At 36.5% G+C, this 20,292-nt stretch overlaps 1 protein-coding gene across 6 annotated transcripts in view; it reads right to left on the bottom strand.

Moving 5' to 3' along the window:
- The window catches only part of LSAMP (limbic system-associated membrane protein), a 628,666-nt gene that overhangs the window by 532,613 nt on the left and 75,761 nt on the right, over positions 1–20,292 (bottom strand).

Below are 20,292 nucleotides of genomic sequence, written 5' to 3'. Positions count from 1 at the left end.
GGAGGTTCCCAGGCCAGGGCTTAAATTGGAGCTGTAGCTGCCAGCCTAGGCCACAGCCACAGCCACAGCAACTCCAGATCCAAGCCGCGTCTGAGACCTATACCACAGTTCACACTGAGCAAGGCCAGGGATCAAACGTGTGTCCTCATGGATACCAGTCATCTTCGTTAACCACTGAGCCATGACGGGAACTCCTTGCATTTTCCTTTCTGATGCTTTGTCTGTGGTCCTCTTGATGCTCCTTAGCCAAGAATGGAGGGATCTAGGTCCTTTCCTCTCCTCTCATCTCCCTTTCTCAAAGGTGGAAAGAAGGAAGAGTGGTAATCTATCATACAAAGGAAGCAATCTCCCATGGTCACTCGGGCACTAAAAAGATACCAGGCCAAAAATATTTCCCTTCATCACATTCCTTTTCTTCCTATTATGAATCTCAACTAGTCTTCTCTGGGCCTAAGAGATCTTTCCTGTAAGCCTGACACTATTAATGAAAAATTAGATTTAGAATTCTTCCCTGACATAAACTGATAGATGTTAAGATTAAGAAGAGGTTTAGAGGTGTACTTGTATTCCTACTGTGACCTCTAAATAGCATATTCTATTCCCAACGTACAAAAGAAACTGAAATTGAAGATTAACATCACAGGTAATATATTTTGGCATTATGTGTCTAATATGCTTCTATAATCATTAATTATTTGAATTGTCATGTAAAATGAGAACCATTTGTTAACATTTAATATACTGAACATGCAGGGAATCAAAAGTAATAAATGAAGGTGGTTAGGAGCTAATGAGAAGAGCTGAAGGGTGATAGGGCCAATATCATTACTATCTTGTCAACAAAGGAGACCCATCTGTACACCAACAAACCAGAGCAAAACGGCAAAGCGATAATGCTATTGTTGTATATGGCCAAAGAAATAAGCTAATTATCTTTCTTCAAAGATGGGCTGTGTCTGATTAGGATATTTACTTTAAAAAACTAATGTATATTGTTCTGTATCCTTATAGTGGAAAATTAAGAATACATTATTCTACTATTGAAGATTGAACTAAATCTACAGGACTTTTAGATCTATACAGCATGACATATATAGAAATAAAAGCAAATGAGTATGAATTTCCAGATCTTTATAATTCAGATTTCATTGCCATCAAGATGGTTTCATAATTCAAGATAATGTAAAACATCACCCAATTCAGAGTAAAACGGGGCGAGGAGTTTTGGCTTACTAAAATGTACAAATCATAGGGTAGTTTTTAATCAGAGTAGACTTCTGCATATAGGTAGAATTTAATACACATTATAAACTTATCTGTTTAATTAATAATTGGAACTATGTATATAACTTTAATAAGCTCTATGCTAAGACTGAATGAACATTTTCTAATTTAGTTTTCACAATAGCCCTATGAACTTGATCCATCTTTCATTCCTGTTTTAGGGTTAAAGAAACTAAAGCACAGTTATCCAAGGCATATCAGCTATAAGTGATGAAATCCACATATAATGTCTTCTAATATTCAGTTAAATTTTTTTCTATGAAAATTGTTTTTTGTTTTTTTGTTTTATTTATTTATTTATTTGCTTTTTAGGGCTGCATCCATGGCATATGGAGATTCCCAGACTAGGGGTCGAATTGGAGCTATAGCTGCCAGCCTATGCCATAGTCACAGCAACATAGGATCTTAGTCGTGTCTGTGACCTACACCACAGCAACACCAGATTCTTAACAAAATGAGCAAGGCCAGGGATCAAACCCACAACCTCATGGTTACTAGTCGGATTCGTTTCCACTGTGCCACAACAGGAACAGCTCTAGGAAAATTGTTAAAGCAAAATAATTTTAGTCTTCTGGCTTTATGAAATCTTTGAAATTAAGGCAGATTTCCCTATTAAGATTAAAATTTGTTAGCAGAAAAAAATTTTTAATAAATACAACTTTCAGATTTGGGCTTCTTAATGTAAAAAGTAAGTGTTTTAGCCAAATCTAAAATTCCGTGGTGCCATATATGCAAATGCTTAATTATTGAAAAAAGTCACAAATGTACCAAATTTTTAAGAGTCAACAATAATTCTTCCAACACCAGGTGTTCATAGATTTTCCAAATATTATGGAGGATCACTTTATGATATAATAGTAAAGACTGGACTAGAACACACATACCATTTAACTGTGCTTCAAATGTTAGATGGCATTATACCTAAATCCTTTTCCAAACACTTCCATTTTACTTTCAGTGATTCATTGGGGGGAATGGCAATTAGTGTCATGCATAATAAATAAACAGTAAGAATGTAGTTAACTTATTTACAATAATATTTCTTAATATGTATAAATATAAAGACCACTTGCACTGAATTAAATCACATTCTGAATGCCAATAACCTAACACAGTGCCTGGCACATATTGGATGCTGAATAATGATTACTTTCCATTTCTTTTTTCTATATAACTCTTCCAAGAAATTTAATGAAAAGGGCAATTAACTCACATGATCTGTGTATAGTGTTCATTTATTAAAGCACATCACACAATTAATTCAATATCTATGGGTCTTTACAGCCTCTACTGCTCTTTCAGGGCTGAAAAAATTTAGTAGTCACTTGGACAGGCAATTTTACTTGGTGCAAATATAGAAAACGATCTATAAATTTTATTCAAAACCAAAAAGTCATTTTTACTACCTTCTGCATGATAGGTAGCCCTATCCTTTAGAATGTTTGCTGACCCAATGACTAATTAATATCAAAGAAGACTCTAACTACTTCATAAATGTCAACCACCTAGCACCATCAAACTTTAAAAGACCCTCCTAGTGTCTGTGGGTCCCCTTGAGGGACAAGGACAAAGAAAGAGTGTGTGCTTGTTGATAATGACTTTTAGCAACACCCCTGCTGGCTCCTTGGACACTGGCAATGGGAGAGTCTGGGTTAATACTTCTTCACCTTGAGTGTGTTTCAGAGACACTGAGCAACTTGTTACTAATTCTGATTCCAAGGTCCTAGCCCCAGATTTTCTGATTCAGTAGATCTCTAAAGTAGATTCCAGACTTCTCCAATTTTCACAAAACTCCTAAGAGATTCTCATCCAGACTGTTCAAGAAATACGCTTTTGAAGATACAGAGAGCTGGACCCAGTCTGAAATCACCAAAGAGAGAAAGGAAGAAGAAAACGTTACCTATTTGGTTCTGCTCTCCACAACCTTAGCCCACTCCTACAAAGAACAGGCTAGGGTTTTCTAAAAACTCGCACCTCTATGAAGGAATTGGAGAATGTGATTCTAACTGATTGTATCCCATTAGCTTTCTTTAGATACAGGTATGAAGCAGTGGCTGAGACTGGAGGGACTGTGGCCCAGTAAACCTAGCAAGCTGGGTTTGACTTTCCTCCCCAGTGGGTGAATGCAGTGGTGTTCTCTTCTTAACCTCTCTAATTGAATTGCAAGCCAATCTCCTTAGTAACCTGTTCTTTGTTCAAGATAACTACCAGGTGCCTTCTAGCCTCAAAGCTACAGAAAGGTCTTCCTACAAGCACTCTTTTTCAAATCTCTTTATCCTCCCCAGCAGGTCCTTTATAGTCTCTTCTCTCCCACTCCATGCATGGATACTAGATCTGTGAAACTCCTGACAATCTGAAGACTGGAAACCAGGCAGGTAAAATAGAAGCATCCTTTCTCTTTCATTTTTAATTTAAGTGGTTAATTTTACAGGTTGACGCAGCTGTAAGATACAATATCTATAAGAGGAGAAAGAGCTAATAGATTTTTATCAGCTGTGTCTCCTGAGGTGTGGACGGCCACCCTCCTCTTGATTCTAAACCTCAACAAAAAAATGCTGAAAGAAGTAGATAAAGCTCTTTGAAGATGTTTTCATTGGAGTGAAGCTGCTGCAGTGGTACCCCAAAGTGGTACTTCTGTGGCACATGAAGTTATAAATATGCAAATAAAATCACTGGGTGCTACTAGCCTAACCATTCAAAGTAAAGTGATTATCAAATCAACTGACAGCTTAAAGCCAGTACACCCCTTGCTATAATAGCTTCAGCACAGATTTTTGCTTAAAGATATCATCCCATCCCTGATAAGATGGGGAAGGGAGCTCCCAGGATTCCTCTTGTAAATGTTAAGGTGGTATTCTGCAAAGCTACAGGGGCCTCTCCAAGGCAGGGGCAAGAGATGAGAATGACAGACAAGAAGCCATAATAGCAGAGGCCAAGGATTTTACCAGGTTGGAACAGCTTTACTAAGAGTGGGCCTCTCTGTAGGCTTTTGAGAACATATCCACCTAAAGAGGCAATACAAGTAAAACTTTGTGCTTATTTAGGTCCTCTTTCTTAGAATCATCAGAAACTTTGGAAAACTACAGACTCCCAAAGCTCTCTTCCTAGAGATTTTATTTCAGAATATTTGGGGTAAAGTTCAGAACTTAACAGGTTTATCATGCTCCCCAACTATGATGAATTCTAGCCATCATTAAGAACCATGATAAATAAACCCAAGCCATAAGAACATGGTTTCTTCAAGAACCACATCAAAACTTGAACTATGAAGTAAAACATGTCTGAAAATCAATACTCTCCTGTGGAAAAGTGGGGCCTACATCCCTTCCCCTTGAACCTGGCTAACTTAGTAAACAGTTGAAAAGATAATGCTAAATGATTTCCAAGTGTAATAAAAGGTCATAAAAGATGATACAGTTTTTGCCTGATTCTCTTAAGACACTAGCTTTCAGAGTTTTAATCCACCAGGTGAGAAGTCTCAGCTTTCATGCTCCATAGGAGGGTATCACTGCAGGCATCGTGGCAGTCTGCCCCACCTGAGGAGCCAGCCAACAGCCAGCAGCAATGGCGAACCATCTAAGTACAGATGACTACAGATATTGAGTCATTCCAAGCCATCAAGTCACCCCCAGCTTTAGGTCTTTCCAGTTGAAGTCACAGATACCATGAAGCAGAAAAAAGCTGTCTTCATAAGGGCTTGCCAAGTTCCTTACCCATACAGTGTTGAGTGTAATGGTGGTTTCACAGTGACAAGTCACGGAGCAGAACATGCATCATGGCCAGAAATGATGTGAGGCATTGTAGATGGAGCAAGAATTACAGAATCTGATAGTCCTGGCTTTGTCATTTAATTATCCTTGTCATTCAATTAAAACCTGTAAGGATTTGGGAAATATGCTCCTGCTCTCAGAAGATCAGATTTACAGTACGTAAATTGGAATGAAGGTATATCTCAGAATTGTGGTAAAGATTTAAAGAGGCAATGTGTAAGAATGTGCCTGGCAGAGTGCCTGTAACATAGTGAGAACTTGATAATAATTGCTCTTATCTTGGCTATTGCTATAACTAAATGTCAAAGATCCCTAGATATCTCAGTAGAGCTCAGAACCATCATCCCTAATGATTGAGAGAGATGAAGAGAATGGATCCAAGTCATGGCAAATAAATCTTATGATGGAAAAAAAAAAAATCTTATGATGGAAAAGAGGATTCCAGAATCTGTCATACCCCACATACTCCTTCTACAGATGAGACACGTTTTTGAAGTACTTTTTCCTGATCAGAGAACACAACATTTTCCAACATGAGGATTCTCTCTTTTTTTTTTAATGTTAAAAACAACCACTGGATACTCATATGATAGTAGTATTCATGTTAGAAAAATGCATATTTTGTTTCTAACCATAACTTCTATGTACATATTTAAAGTATTAGTGTGTATCTGTCACACAGCCTATAGGTGGTACTCTCCAAATACTAATTGAAGGCTCTATCAGAATAATCATCTTCATTGCTCAGTAAACCTCAGAACCTAATTCTTATAATAAGTCAATGTCCCTTTTCAATTCCCCACATGCAGACTCTCCAAAAGTGATCCTACGAAATTTCACCCAAATAGGAACACACTTTGAACTTGTCCTTGGCTCTTTCAACTTAATAGAAAGGAAATATGGAGTTCCCATTGTGATGTAGTGGAAACGAACCTGACTAGGAACCATGAGGTTGCAGGTTCAATCTCTGGCCTCACTCAGTAGGTTAAGGATCCGGCATTGCCGTGAGCTATGGTGTAGGTCAGACATAGGCTTGGATCTGGCATTGCTGTGACTCTGGCGTAGGCTGGCAGCTACAACTCCCATTAGACCCCTAGCCTGGGAACCTCCACATGCTGCAAGTATGGCCCTAAAAAAAGACAAAAGACAAAAAAAAAAAAAAGAAAAGAAAAGAAAAGAAAGGAAATATTTCTAATAAGCTCTGTACACATCATCAGTCTTCCTATAAGAGGAGAATTTGATGTGGTTGGTTGTGTGGTATATGGAGGAAAGAAAAATTAAATTATCCTTTTAGGGATCCAGACAGCCTCCAAGTAACAAAGATGACATTTAAATACTTTCAACAGTGATTTTTATTTTAACAATACCAAATAATGCATAGGTAAGATGTAGTATCCACTAAAATACATATCAGTAAAATCTCAAGAATCTCAATTAATAAAATAGTTGTAACTAATTCACATAATTCAAAATGGAAGGGAGTAGAAAAATATTCTCGTTATTTATGAAAATAGTGCTAAGTAGTATTTTTCTTGTTGGAGTATTTTTAGCTCAGGTCCTGATAAGTCTCTTTAAAAATGACCTGGAAGAGGGTTATTTTCATTATGTTAATGATCTCCTGGGTAAGGAAAGAGTAGAAATAGTTCATGAAGTGAAACTTCAGGTGATAAGATGTATGGCAGGTACCACTGAAGCTCCTAAGATTTTATATAAATGAACCCAGGAAGGGTAGGGATATGACTCAAAAATAACAAAATGAGATTCAGCTTAGAAAATGAAATGTCGGAGTTCCCGTCGTGGCGCAGTGGTTAACGAATCCGACTAGGAACCATGAGGTTGCGGGTTCAGTCCCTGCCCTTGCTCAGTGGGTTAACGATCCGGCATTGCCGTGACCTGTGGTGTAGGTTGCAGACGCGGCTCGGATCCCACGTTGCTGTGGCTCTGGCGTAGGCCGGTGGCTACAGCTCCGATTCGACCCCTAGCCCGGGAACCTCCATATGCCGAGGGAGCAGCCCAAGAAATAGCAACAACAACAACAACAACAACGAAAAAAAAAGACAAAAGACAAAAAAAAAAAAAAAAAAAAAAAGAAAAGAAAATGAAATGTCTACATCTTGAGCAAAATAATTCAATGGACAGGAAAAACACTGATGGAGACCTGGACCTAATAACAGAGGACAAATTAGATATCAGTTTTCAGTGTGATACGGCTGCCAAAGGGGCTGATGCTATTCTGAACTGAATACAAACATCCATTATGTTGGGGCAGAAGAGAATATAGAGAAATAGCTCCCACCACCCTTGATTCTGGTTAAGCTAAACTACAGCATCAGGCTTTTCGACACTTGAGACGTGTTGAGAAATCGAACTGAGTACAGGGGATAGCACAAAATGATTGAAGGAATGGAATGATGTATTTATGGGAAAAGATTAAAAGAACTAAATATGTATTGTCTGGATAAGTAATAACAAACAGAGCTAGGGTAACATTTAGTCAACATTTGAAAAGTATGAGGGCTACATAAATGTAAAAAACTAACAATGGCATTAAAATAATATGAAAAAGCCTGTAAGGGGGTGGCACAGTCTTAGTATACAGTTAGAGGCTGAGATTACTTCCTGACATCAGCTACACTGACAAGAGTCATTTCAGCTGCCACGCTGTTGCTAAAGAGCACTGGACAGATCCTCTTCTCAATCTCAGGTAGAGAAGCTTAAGCTGTTGGGAGCTATTACCAGGAACTATTAGTGCCTTTCTTTGCACTGGTCTCCATTACCATGCTCTCCAGTCAAAATATAATTTCCTCAACTTTGTTTCCAGAACCAACAGCAAAACTTGCTTTTAATTACCCATCTCTAGGAACTTTCTCCTTCTAAGTAAAACAATAGAGGGAAGAAAATGGAGGATGCAAATCAATTTATAACAAATACTACTCTGTGAGATAATAGTTTAATATATTTCTGAAATATATGCATAAGGGATAATATTGCCTTCCTTCCAAAGAACTCTCTGCTCAGTGGATGAGTAATATGTTCAGATATGGGCTATCCCTGTGTCCTTCAAATTGAACCCTCTAAGATTTTAAGTAACAAATGCTCATATTTGGAAGTGCCCCTGCTGTACCATTTCAAGCTGCTAAGATAGCTGCAGCCTAGTCTTAGAGATTGAATGGGCTCAATTTAATAGATGCTTGAGGTTTTTCATTAAAACCCTAAACATCAAGAGCATGTGACATGCTTTATGACATATGAAGCTGCATGGGGGGATATTTTCATGAAACTACAACAAGCCAGGACATGCTCTATTGGAAGCATGGATGCAAGAGAAATATAACCTAGCTCCCTTCCAGCTCTAACATTCTACGACTCCATAACTCAATGACTGTAGGATCATTTTCATGATTCAAGAGTCAATACTGATGGATCCCATCCAAAGTGAAAATGTGAAAAAGTGAAAGATGAAAAGTTGTTCCATTATGTCTTAAGTATTTACAATACCAGGGAGATACAATTTGGGAACAAAATGAGTGATGGAGTATGTAGGATTAGCAAATAAAAGGGGAAATCTGGAAAAAAGAAAAAAGAAAAAGAAAAAAGAACTGCAGTGACCATCCATCACTGATCCCTGGAGTGGAAGGGAAGAAAATGTGAAATTCCTGCACCTACTTGTGATGTATTTGGAAAGACAGAATATCTTGCTCAGGGGAAACTTTAAAGAGTCAGACATCTGCTATAGAGCAAACACAGTGAAACATGGGTCACTAAAGAGCCCCTAAGTTACAGAGAGGACAGGTTTGTGACCCTGAAAGTAGGCAATGCAGGAAGAGTAAAATCTACCCTAGATCAGACACTGACTGGCCTGAAGGCATTGCTGGGGAATGTGAAAGCAATAAAATAATCACCAGGGTCCATTTGTTATTTATATTCTCATAGTAAAGTAAAGAGCTTCTTAGGTTTCAGGTAATTTCCCAATATAAGTGCTTTAATGGAAACAAGATAGGCACCTAAGGCAGCCAGTTTAGCCAAACATGGTCAGTAGAGTGCATCATGCCATGTCTAAAGTGACCTGTACTGCTGGCCACAGGCAGTCTTTATGATAGATTCAGGTCACTTGGGGTTTACTGATAGCATGGCTCTCTGTGTTGATTATTGGTGACCAAGCATAAGAACTATTTTTGACATGTCTCCTAAATTTCTTCATCTTCCAAGAGGCACAGCCTAGATCAACACAACAGAAGGAGGAGACAAAACGCAGGTCCCTTTGAACTGCGTAGACAGGCAGGATGAGCCAGCCTCCAGAGTATGTTTTGGTTTCAACCATATCCAGATAGAGATTCTTTAACCACTCTATATCTTGAAATAAATGTGGATAGTTTTCAATTATAGTCACTGTATAGGCATTGTGAGAGTGTATTAACCATTATTTATGAGTAAGAAGGAAGCTATATAATGTGTGAAAATCTCCTTGGCACAATTTTAAGGTAATAGTTGTGCAAAAAGCAACATTTCAAGAAATACAAGGATTTGGGCTATAGCAACAAGCTCATCACCAGGAAAAAAATCGAGCAAAATATTAGCAGGAACATGTGATCACATTTGAGTAGTGGTATGACCATGCCTCACTCAATGCCAGGGTGTTCTGCCATATGGATTGGCTACAAGTATTAGGTCATAAGTGCACTCTACTTCTGCTTTTAGTCCAAATCAGCTGTGATTTCATAGATGTAGACAAGAGGCAATCATAGAGATTTGAGAGGAAAAAGACTATAAAGCTGTAAAAAGAAAAGCAAATAATCCAGAATTCCCCTAGTCATCTATGGGTCATGGGACACATAAGTCCAAACACAGAAGAGAATAACTGATATCAACTCAGTCATCTGGTTATCAAGCCAAAATGGAATTGAGGGGAGAAAACATTATACTGCAACTCAATGCAAACTTACAAAGATATGTGAGAAACCCTTCAACAGATATTTTGTTTAACCATACCAAATTTGCTAAAGAAATCTCGACCTCTAGCCTCTTCCACGCTCTATAATCATCACATCTGAAATGCATTTAATGCCAGTATCTAGAACCCCCCTTCTCAAATGACTCCAAAACTAATTCACATGCAAGCCCTATAATAACTCAATAATGACCGTTTATCTAGATGTAAAATGTGTCAGGGGCCTCATAAGTATATTTAATCCATAGAACACTCCTAAAAAGTAAATGTTATTATTCTGATCTTCAAGAAAACTAGGAAGATACATATTTATAGTCAGTTTAATACTCAAGGTTCAAAGTTAGTTCTAACTCTACAATTTTCAGCAGAAAAACAATGAAATAAAGATAAACAGATTTCCTTAAATTCATTTAGACCCCAGTCTCTGATTTCTATATATTTACAGAAATGTAGGCATTTCTTAAAACTTGCTTTAATTTCTTTTAGGCTATAAGAAAATACATTGTGGTCCCATGTCTGTGTGTCTGTGTGCATACATATGCATGTATATATTTTATTTGTTCAACAAATATCTATTGAACACATAATTTTGTACAAGGCATGTGCCCAAATACTATGGGTAAAAAATATAGACATAGTCCCTGTTCTCACAACGATTGCCATCTATCTACCTGTTACGTTTGATGAGGTAAAGTTATTTAATACCAAATAGTTACCTGTGCATTAAAATATGGAGGAAGATGATTCCCAGCAGCTTATAAAGGGAAATATGTAACTATGTGTGGGAATAACTGCATGTGGAAGATCAACAGTCTCATACTATTGTCATCATCGTTACTACATCTATAAAATAATTTTATTATTGTAAAATTGGAGAAATTAAAATTCTGCAAGGCTTTCAACACTCAGATCAGGGGTCACTTGGAGAAATGAGAACTAGATACCCATCCCAAGGTTCAAGACTCAGGGTATGTCAATCTCCCTTCTGTAAATCAGCAGAGAATTAACTACTTTATTTGAATGATAATCATTAAAACAGGATGTGTGGACTTCCAGAAACAGGCAAACTGGGATGGATATTTTGTTACATACAATAATAAAATTGTGCTGAAAAGTTCAATTATTGCCATAATTTCAGATTTTAGAATTTTATTTTCCCCCAATTTCCAAAAAATGTTACTTTATAGAATTTTTTCTTTGATTAATCTGAGAAAGCAAATAATGTTTTGCTAATACTTATATATTTCCCTAGGAAGACCAGTAAATATTCCCTAAAATTCAGCATGGCAATTTTAGCTACTGGTCAAGCTACTAAGCCTAGATGAGCTGGCATAACCAGTTGATGAAAAAACAATACACTAAACAAAAGAGAAACAGAACATGGAATTAGGGATAGTAATAACTACTGATTGCTTCCTACTGGAGTGTTCATTTCCTATGAATGCTAGGCTTGGTGAATAAATAAATAAAGTGTGTCATACATATAATCTAAAATAAGAATGCATTTTGAAATGAGATGAAGGAAAAAAGATGTATTCTGTAAATTAAAAAGTCTGAGTGTAAATTATTAAAATTAACACAAATCCTAAAAGAGACTCTGGAACCTCAGGCAAAACTTATGAAAGAGGAAATTACCTTTTAATTGCAAATAACCATATAGCCACAGATAAGCATTTCATGGAGATGGGTGCTACTCTGCATTGTTAGATGTTTCTATTAATGAGATTTTTAAATTTTATGTGCCATGAGTTTTTCCTCTACAACCAGAACAAATGATTTATTTTCTGAGAATTAGTTTTGCCTTATCAGATGGAGTTCTAATACCCCTATATAGTTTGCCTGAGTATCTATGAGCCTTTGGAGCCCATTCCTACTTTTATTTTCATTGTTATTAATTTCATTATCAATCACAGATTTTTAGAGGTGATACAATCCAAATAGATCATTGCCTGACATTTTCATTTTGCAGAGGAGGACAATGAGAACCCAAGAGGCTACACATACTGTCACAGGTATTTCAGGCAAGTCTGGGCATTTATTCATTCAACAAATATGCATTTAGTATCAACCATGTGTTGGTTTAGGTTCTATACCTATCCTACAACAGTGGTCTCCTGAAATATCTTCAAGTATCTCCTTCTCTCTCCCAACATCTTTAAATCTGTATATTCATTTACTCATCAGAGTAGGAGTAAATTATACAACAAATCCCTCTACTCCTAAAATCAGTTTCTGGACTTAGTAAACTAATAACGATGATTTATTTGTGTATGGTTATAAAAAATATCCAAGCAGTGCTCTTAATTTATGTTGAAAACAATAACACAGAAAATCCACTTTCCACAAGGGCAGAAAAAACCCAAAGTATTCCTAGAAGAATGCGGGGTAAGTACATTTTCTAATTTTGCTTAGAGCTATGCATTGAGCACTAGAGTGCTGATCATTTTATCCTTACAAAATAGAATAGAATCATAATAATAACAATCCTCCCTTCTACTCACTCTTCATGAAAGCAGCTTTGATGATGAAGGTCAATCTCTTGCTGCTGTGTACAGAACTTGCCTCCTCTTCCCTATTTTCCTCCTTAACTTGAAGAAGCATTTTCACAGTTGGTAGGTTAGTCAAATAATTGCTTCAGAAAACACATATTGGCTCTTTTTAGACTTATAGGCAGATTCATTAAGGCCAGGTTTAACATGATCAGGCAGTAACAACGTACGTGTAGGGAACTGACACTAACTGCAGTTGAAGGATTTGATCATTTATATGAGGATAGACTTCTCACCCTTTCTTCCTTGTACTATCTAACTCAGTCTCTGCCTTTCTCTCTCTCCCCACTCCTGGTCTCTCTCTACCTGTCTCTGTCTTTAAAATATTTTTTTTATGGATTACAAGAGTTTCTGTTTTTAAAATAACCCATACAATGGATTTTAAGAACAGAAATTGCAGGTAATGAGACAGAATCAGAAAGGCAAGTATACAGTCAAACCATTGCTCCATGATTCATCTACAATAGAACCCAAGAAATTCACTGTGGATTTCAGGTGATCTTCTTCTCTTATTTATAATCTTAACAATTGGAAATGGAAATACTGCCTTTTGAAGATAAAGGAATATGGCAATGTGGAGAAATGGGGAAAAAATCAAATGAGAGATGGAAAGAAGGACAGGGAATAACAGATATGAAGAAGTAAATAAGATGGAAAATATCACTGTCTATCACTTATTCAATATTTTTTACAAGTAGACTTTGAAGTATTTATGTAAGAGAAGTAGAAAATGAAAGTCTAGGATATGCAGAGTGATCAAACACCTCAGCCTGCTCGGTATACCTGCTACCACAGCATAATTATCAGCAGCACTCTTTCCACTCTCAAAGCTTCAAAGTCCAAACAATAAATTGTAAGGCCATCCTAAGGATAGAAATTATTCACAATAGGTTTGGAATTCCACAAGTGAATAAGATTTACCTCATTTCTCATTTATAGCCCCTTTTTTATGTAGACAAAGAATCATATTCTCTTCATGCCTAAACATGATTAATTTGATCCCCGTCAGAATAAACTGAGCCATAGTCATGTGAACTAGGTGAATCCCTAGCCCAGCACCAACACACCAAAAGCCTAGTGTCCTTGGCATACAACTTCACTGTCATGTGTTCAACTCCCTTTTCTTTAACAAGGCACCTGATATTAAAGGGTTGGTTCACCCTATCCTACGTGAAGGAAAGGGCAGTAGTAATTAGAACAGCTCCATTGTTAGGAACAGGCGTTCTCTAAATCCCAGTGTCCTTAATAGTAAATTAAAGGTACAAGATTGTGAAACCAACAGCAATTACCCTTCACTCCTACTGCACTGAAGACTTTAGTTATAGGCATTTTCTACTGGTGAAGCAATACGCCATCAGTATTCATTGCCAGTCACAGGATTAATCCTCACTAGAAGCTGTTTTCAAAAACAGTTTTTTTATTAACCAATTACTTCTGTAAAAATTTAAAAATCAATACAATGACATATGAAAACATCCAAAATTTCCTGATGAGGAAAACTGACACTCTTATTCACTGCTAGTGATAGTATGAACTCTACAACTTGTTTGGAAATTAATTGGAAATATTTATTAAATTTAAAACATGTATTACTTGTTTTTTCTGCTTTTTATGGCTGCACCTGGGGCATATGGAAGTTCCCAGGCCAGGGATCAAATCAGAGCTGCAGCTTTTGTCATATGTGTGTGTGTGTATATATGTATATATATATATTCATATATATGTGTATATATGTATATAAACATAATATTTATATATATTCATATGGCATATATACTCATATATATATGTACACACATACGTACACAGAATCTAAAAATAATATTTGAGCACTGACTACCACAGTGTTTTTATAGCACTGAATTACAACAATAATAAAGTAATAAAAAACAGCTCCTGACCTTCAATTCAAGGAGCTTATATTCTAGTGGGCAGGGGTCTAGAAAAAAATAAAAAATATATTGCTTATCCAGTGGTGATAAATACTATAGGGAAAAAAAATCAAGTAGCGTAGTTGCATACAGGAAATAACTTAGGAAACAGTTACTTGGTTTGGGGAAATCCTTATTTTATTTATTTCTTTATTTTTGTCTTTTTATAGCCACACCCCAGGCATATGTAGGTTCCCAAGCTAAGGGCTGAACTGGAGCTGCAGTTGCCAGCCTATGCCACAGCCACAGCAACACAGGATCTGAGCAGCGTCTGTGACCTATACCACAGCCCACACCAATCCCAGATCCTTAACCCACTGATTGACCCTGCATCCTCATGGATTCTATTCGGGTTCATTGACCAGTGAGCCACAACAGGAACTCCAGGGAATCCTAATTTTAAATAAGATGGTTAGGGCATGTGTCTTGGGGGGAAAAGACATCAGAACACTCTGAAAAAGAGGTGAGAAGGTAAAGTATATTTCTGTTTTCTGAGAATGTGCATATGTTTGTATATTTTGTATGAACATTAAGAAATGTATAAAAGAGAATATACCACAGTATTAAACTTAGTAACTTCAAGAAGTAGAGGGACAGCGAGGGGGCAAGGTTGAGGAAGGTTATTAATATCTTCTTACATTTTTTATTGGGAATGTTACTTTTGACATTGAAACAATTAAGCAAATTAGAGTAAGTAAGAATTAAATGGAGGATTGGAAAATACCAAAAATCAGATTAATAAATTTTCTGTCACAGCACACAGTAGGTGCTCAATAAATACAGGTGGAACTGAAATACAAACATGTTCTTTTATCACTTAAGTACACTCCAGGGTTTGGTCGATAAGGTAACTGAGGTCAGCAGAGGTTATATGTGGGTTAGGTACAGAAAAGGTTTAATTGATGATGCTACATGCTCTATACCAATGTAACTCTGGGGAATTTATATACAGAACATCCTCAGTAGTTTCTGTAAAGAAGTTTTCTCTCATAGCCCCGAAGACTGCCTGAAAGTCTGGAGAAATGGTTTCCATAAAGGCAGGAGGAATGTGGGAGCTGGGACTTAGACGAGGAGAAGAAACTAAAGAGCTGCACAGCTGACATGAAAGTAACACACCTGCTGTGTTCTACACATAATACAATTGATTTGTTTGAGGTTTGCCTTTGTTTCTGCTCTATACCCTACCTTCCCAGTGGAGGTGCTATGAAACAGGAAAATGATCAAAAGCTAAACATCTGAAGGGAGAAGAAAAATAATGAGGACACCTCAGCATTGAATAATGGAAAGGTGGCTTCAGCACCTGACAGGGGAACTGCGGAGAGGGCTGGCCTCTGCTGGGTTGGGAAACGATCCTGAAGAACTTTCCAGAGTCAGCAGCATATTCATACATATACCCATCCATCCTGACTCTCACATTATGTGTAATGATGTTCTTTCTCAACAGAGTTCCTCAGCCTGGACTAAACAGACTCTTTCTGTTGATTAATGGAATACTCCACAGAAAACTAAGAATCAATGGCAGTGATGAACCAATTAAATAAATAAAAGCATAGCCCTCAAAGCTGTTGTCTGTTTATCTGGATTGCTGCTGAAAATGTGAAAGACATTATTGCTACCTGGAACCATTCCCTTCAAACTGGCTCCAGCTCATGCAGGATGTGGGTAAATACATTGGGAGCTCTTGGAATGTTCATGGCTAGTATTAACCAGAAGCCAAACAAAGGCATTATCTCATTTCTTCTCAGGTACAAGCACCAGCTAACTCCTTATTCAAATATATCAATATCAGCAACATGTGAATATTCTTCCATGTAATAGAGTATGAAAACATGGGTGACGATACCAGAGGTAATTCTAGCTAACCCTTCAGAGATTGTGACATGATTTTTTATCAGCTCTTTTAATTTGGTTAAAAGGTTAATCAGGCTCTGCCATATGTACAGATAGAGAATGCAGACACTACTCTAGGTATTCAAGCAGAAAGCTCCACTTATCTTAAAAAAATACTTCCTGACTTCTCTGACATTATCACTATTAAGGTTAATTGTCAACAGAGGGGATACTTACAAAACCACTTAACCTTCATATGGGGTTGGTCATCCAGGTATCTGGAAGAGAACAGGGTTCTGATAGGTATACCAGGAGAAAGTTGGATGGGAAAGGAGGAGAAGAGACTGTTTCAGAGCATGCCAGTCATGGCCAAATGGAAAGGGAGCATTTTAATGAGAAGCCAGGACTTCACATGGAGAGCAGTACAAAGAGAAACTGAGGAGCAGCAAGAGAAGGCACAGGTGAAGACAGGAGTAGGAAGAGTCCAACCAGCCTTGTTTACTTTATAGTGTCCACAAGAGACATTCTAATGGTAGGTCAGTAGATAAATCTCTTTGGAGTTTTAAGATCTAATATGGAAACATTCTGTTAGAGAAAGATACAGTTGTAGTTCCTTTACCTTGCCTCTCCAGAGAATACTGTGTGCCTCAAAACATTAAAAAAACATTCAAATAACTATCTGTTTAATTTCTAAAACATGTTTTCATATTAATAGTTTTTCTTGTAACTAATTATAAAATATATCAGTTGATTATTTTCTTTAATCCACAGGTATTCCATTTTAACAAGCATCAGTTGTTTTACTGCCTTACAGAACACAGTCAAAGGATTGTCTTGGGGTCTCCTAGTGTAGTTATATAGGTTATCTGCTCCAGCGTGGAATGGCCTGTCCTAAGTTTGTCATTAGTTGCCTGTACACAGAAATGCTTATATCTTTCCATAGGATTTGGAATATCTTCATATCCAATCCAGTTAGGATTACAGATACAGTTCACCTCCTCTACAACTCATTCAGCTGTGCTCTGTACCCTCAGAGTCTTCGCTACTTGTTCTTGTGTTCCAAATACCTTCTAGATGGCAGTGATTATTTCTGGTCTGACCTCAAGTTAATCTGGGTATGATACTTAAATAATAGCATGAGGATCATGAGACTGAGATGTAGCTACAGGCAAACCAAGAAGAAATGAGGGTTAATAGTGCCACATGCCTGGGAATGTGACTAAGTTATTAAAAAGGGATGGGTGACCTGCCTGGGAAAATTCAGGCAAAGATAAATTATATCCCTCTATCTCTTGCTGAATTATGCAAAATGATCAATTAACTCAGGCTAGTTCTGCACATAAGAGTTATATAGTTTGAACCATATAATCATGGTACTTGATGATATTTAATTTAACACTTTATTATAAACTGTCTTGGTATTGTTATTTAATTGCCTCATGTTCACAAGGTTTATTTTCTTAACAGGACTATACCCACCTTGAAGTTAGGGATTAAGTCTCCCCATCATGTGGGTTTTTTTCCACAGCTCCTCAGATAGTACACTGCATGTAGAGGACACTCTATAATTCCGCACTGAATTGAAGTGTTATATATGTATCTTTAAAACTGAGCTGAAATGAGGATAACATAAACCTCTTTCTGCTACTATCCAGCCCAATGATAATATAAAAATGGGAAAAGAGGAGACGTGTGTAAGTGTACATATCAGGATATTATGTAATAAAAGTCGTAAAATTCATTTTCCATGCCATATTTTAATATAATAGAATGCCTTAGTTATGTAAATTCCACTGAAAGTTTACAGGTATGTACATATTCACATAAGCAGTGGATTATACATTATTAGATCAACTTTAAGAAATAATACTTTGAATCTACTAACCAAATGATTCAATTAAGAGAAAGTGTATGAAAATCATGTAGAAGAGCTTCTAAGATACCTAGAATGTATAGCCATTCAATGGTTTATTGTTTTTTCTTTCCTTCTGAATAGCAAGCTAGAGTATGAGTAATAGAGTTTGGCTGAAAAGAATTATCAGGGTCTGTAGAATCTTTCCCACCATTTTCTTTTAACATCAACATTTATATTTAACACTGATCAGTGAACATTTCAGGAGATCTAAAGTTACAGAATAGTTAGTCTTGCTTTATTTTTATACTCAAATTCTAAGATTAAGCAATTATCTTATCTCTTCCAACTATACATCTCTGATCCTTTCGAAGACTATCCTTGAATTAAAATCCAAAGCAGGCATTTCTAGGAGCAAATAATTGGATGCAAACTGCAGATCTTGCTGATGCTGCCTGCCTCCCTGCCTGTATCCTATTTTACCCATCTTTTTAGAAACACCTTGACCATCAGGCCTAGCCACCCATGCTTGACTGTCTCCACTACTGTCTGAGCCATGGTTCTGCTAATTACCAAATATCTTTTTAGAGTTAGCCTTTGTTGAATTTATAGAATGATCAAAGAAAAGAAAATTTTGAGCTCATTGGGACTGAAGAGATCTGACAAGTTTAAAGCTGAATTGGGCATTTCATGTAAGTGCAGAATTTTATGGTAGATTGCCTGAGGGTCCACCAGAGGAAAGACCAAACATATATCTAGGACTCATGCATTCTCTAAGGAAATAAAACTGAGTAGGCAATGGGGGAACCATCAATAGTTTTGTGATTGTGTAAGGGAAGATGGAGAAAGCCACAGACTTCCAATGCTGCAGAAAAAGTGCTGTGTGTGTGTGTGTGTGTGTGTGTGTGATATTTCATTGAGGAAAAGAGGATTCAGAATATTGGATAAATCACACAACACATCCATCTAAATGGCATGACTAATTCCTCAGCATTCTACTATGGATGTTGTTTCTTATGCAACAATATGCAACTGGTCTTTTTATTAATTAAAGTCAGTAGTTGATTCTTTTAGCTACAGATTCTATAATTTGAAATCTACTATATAAAGATAACTTGGGTTCAGCACATGTATATATTTTACACATGTATAAGTGCATATATATTCTAAATATTAGGATTTGAGTATCTGCAATAAAAAGAAAAATTCATATGATCTGCTTTGCATTTTCTTTTAAGTTGATTCTTTTCTTAAAAAAATAAGCTTTCCTGCTGATTAGGAATGATGATATGAAAATATCTTTTAAAAATTATTTCCATAGAAAGTCAGTTTCTTATAATTATAGACCTAATCAAGAGTTAGCCCCATAATTTAACCTTACAGCAAGATCATCAAATTGTGAAACATGATCACTAGATCTGACTACCCCGATATTACTTGTTAGAGTTAATGTTGAAAACTATAATTTTATAATAAGATAAAAGCAGATTTCATTCATTTAATTAATCTCTATGTAATTAAATGGAAAAATTGGTTATATTTTATTAAAAAGTAATTATTTTCAACATTTTCCCTGAAAAGCAAATTACCAGAATTTTCTTTGACAAATATGAATATTTTTTGAAATCACTGGAGACTTTATGGAATCAAAGTCTTTTCAAGTTCAAAAAAGACAATGAGTGTCCTGATGAGATTACTCTGAATATTGATGATGGATGACACCTATGGGTTTAAAAAGTAAAGCAGATAAGCCAAAATCATGCACAGTGGTAACTAAAATCATTAACAAAAGCCTGGTCTAGGACACTTAAAACCATAATTCACCCTGCATATCATAAGACAGTAAAACAAAATGTTCATATACAGAGTATAATCCTCAAAGAGATGGTTGAGTATGCAAACCAAATGTTTTTTAAAGACCAATTTTATGTATGTACTGAATGGATTTTTGGGTAAGGTTTATAACCACTGGGCCCAATTATCTTGTTCCAAAGCTAATACAAATAAATAATAAACCCTGATAACAGACTCTTAAAAATGTTTTATATCAGTTCATGCTCTTCATTGAAAGCAACAGAAATTTCCACCAAGGCTTAAAGTAAGGGGAAAAATGGAACTGACCGGCTTC

This window comes from Sus scrofa, chromosome 13, assembly GCF_000003025.6.
Source record: "Sus scrofa isolate TJ Tabasco breed Duroc chromosome 13, Sscrofa11.1, whole genome shotgun sequence".
Taxonomy (NCBI): domain Eukaryota; kingdom Metazoa; phylum Chordata; class Mammalia; order Artiodactyla; family Suidae; genus Sus; species Sus scrofa.
The sequence above is the reverse complement of the archived record's forward strand: the minus strand, read 5'-3'. Positions and strand labels throughout refer to the sequence as shown.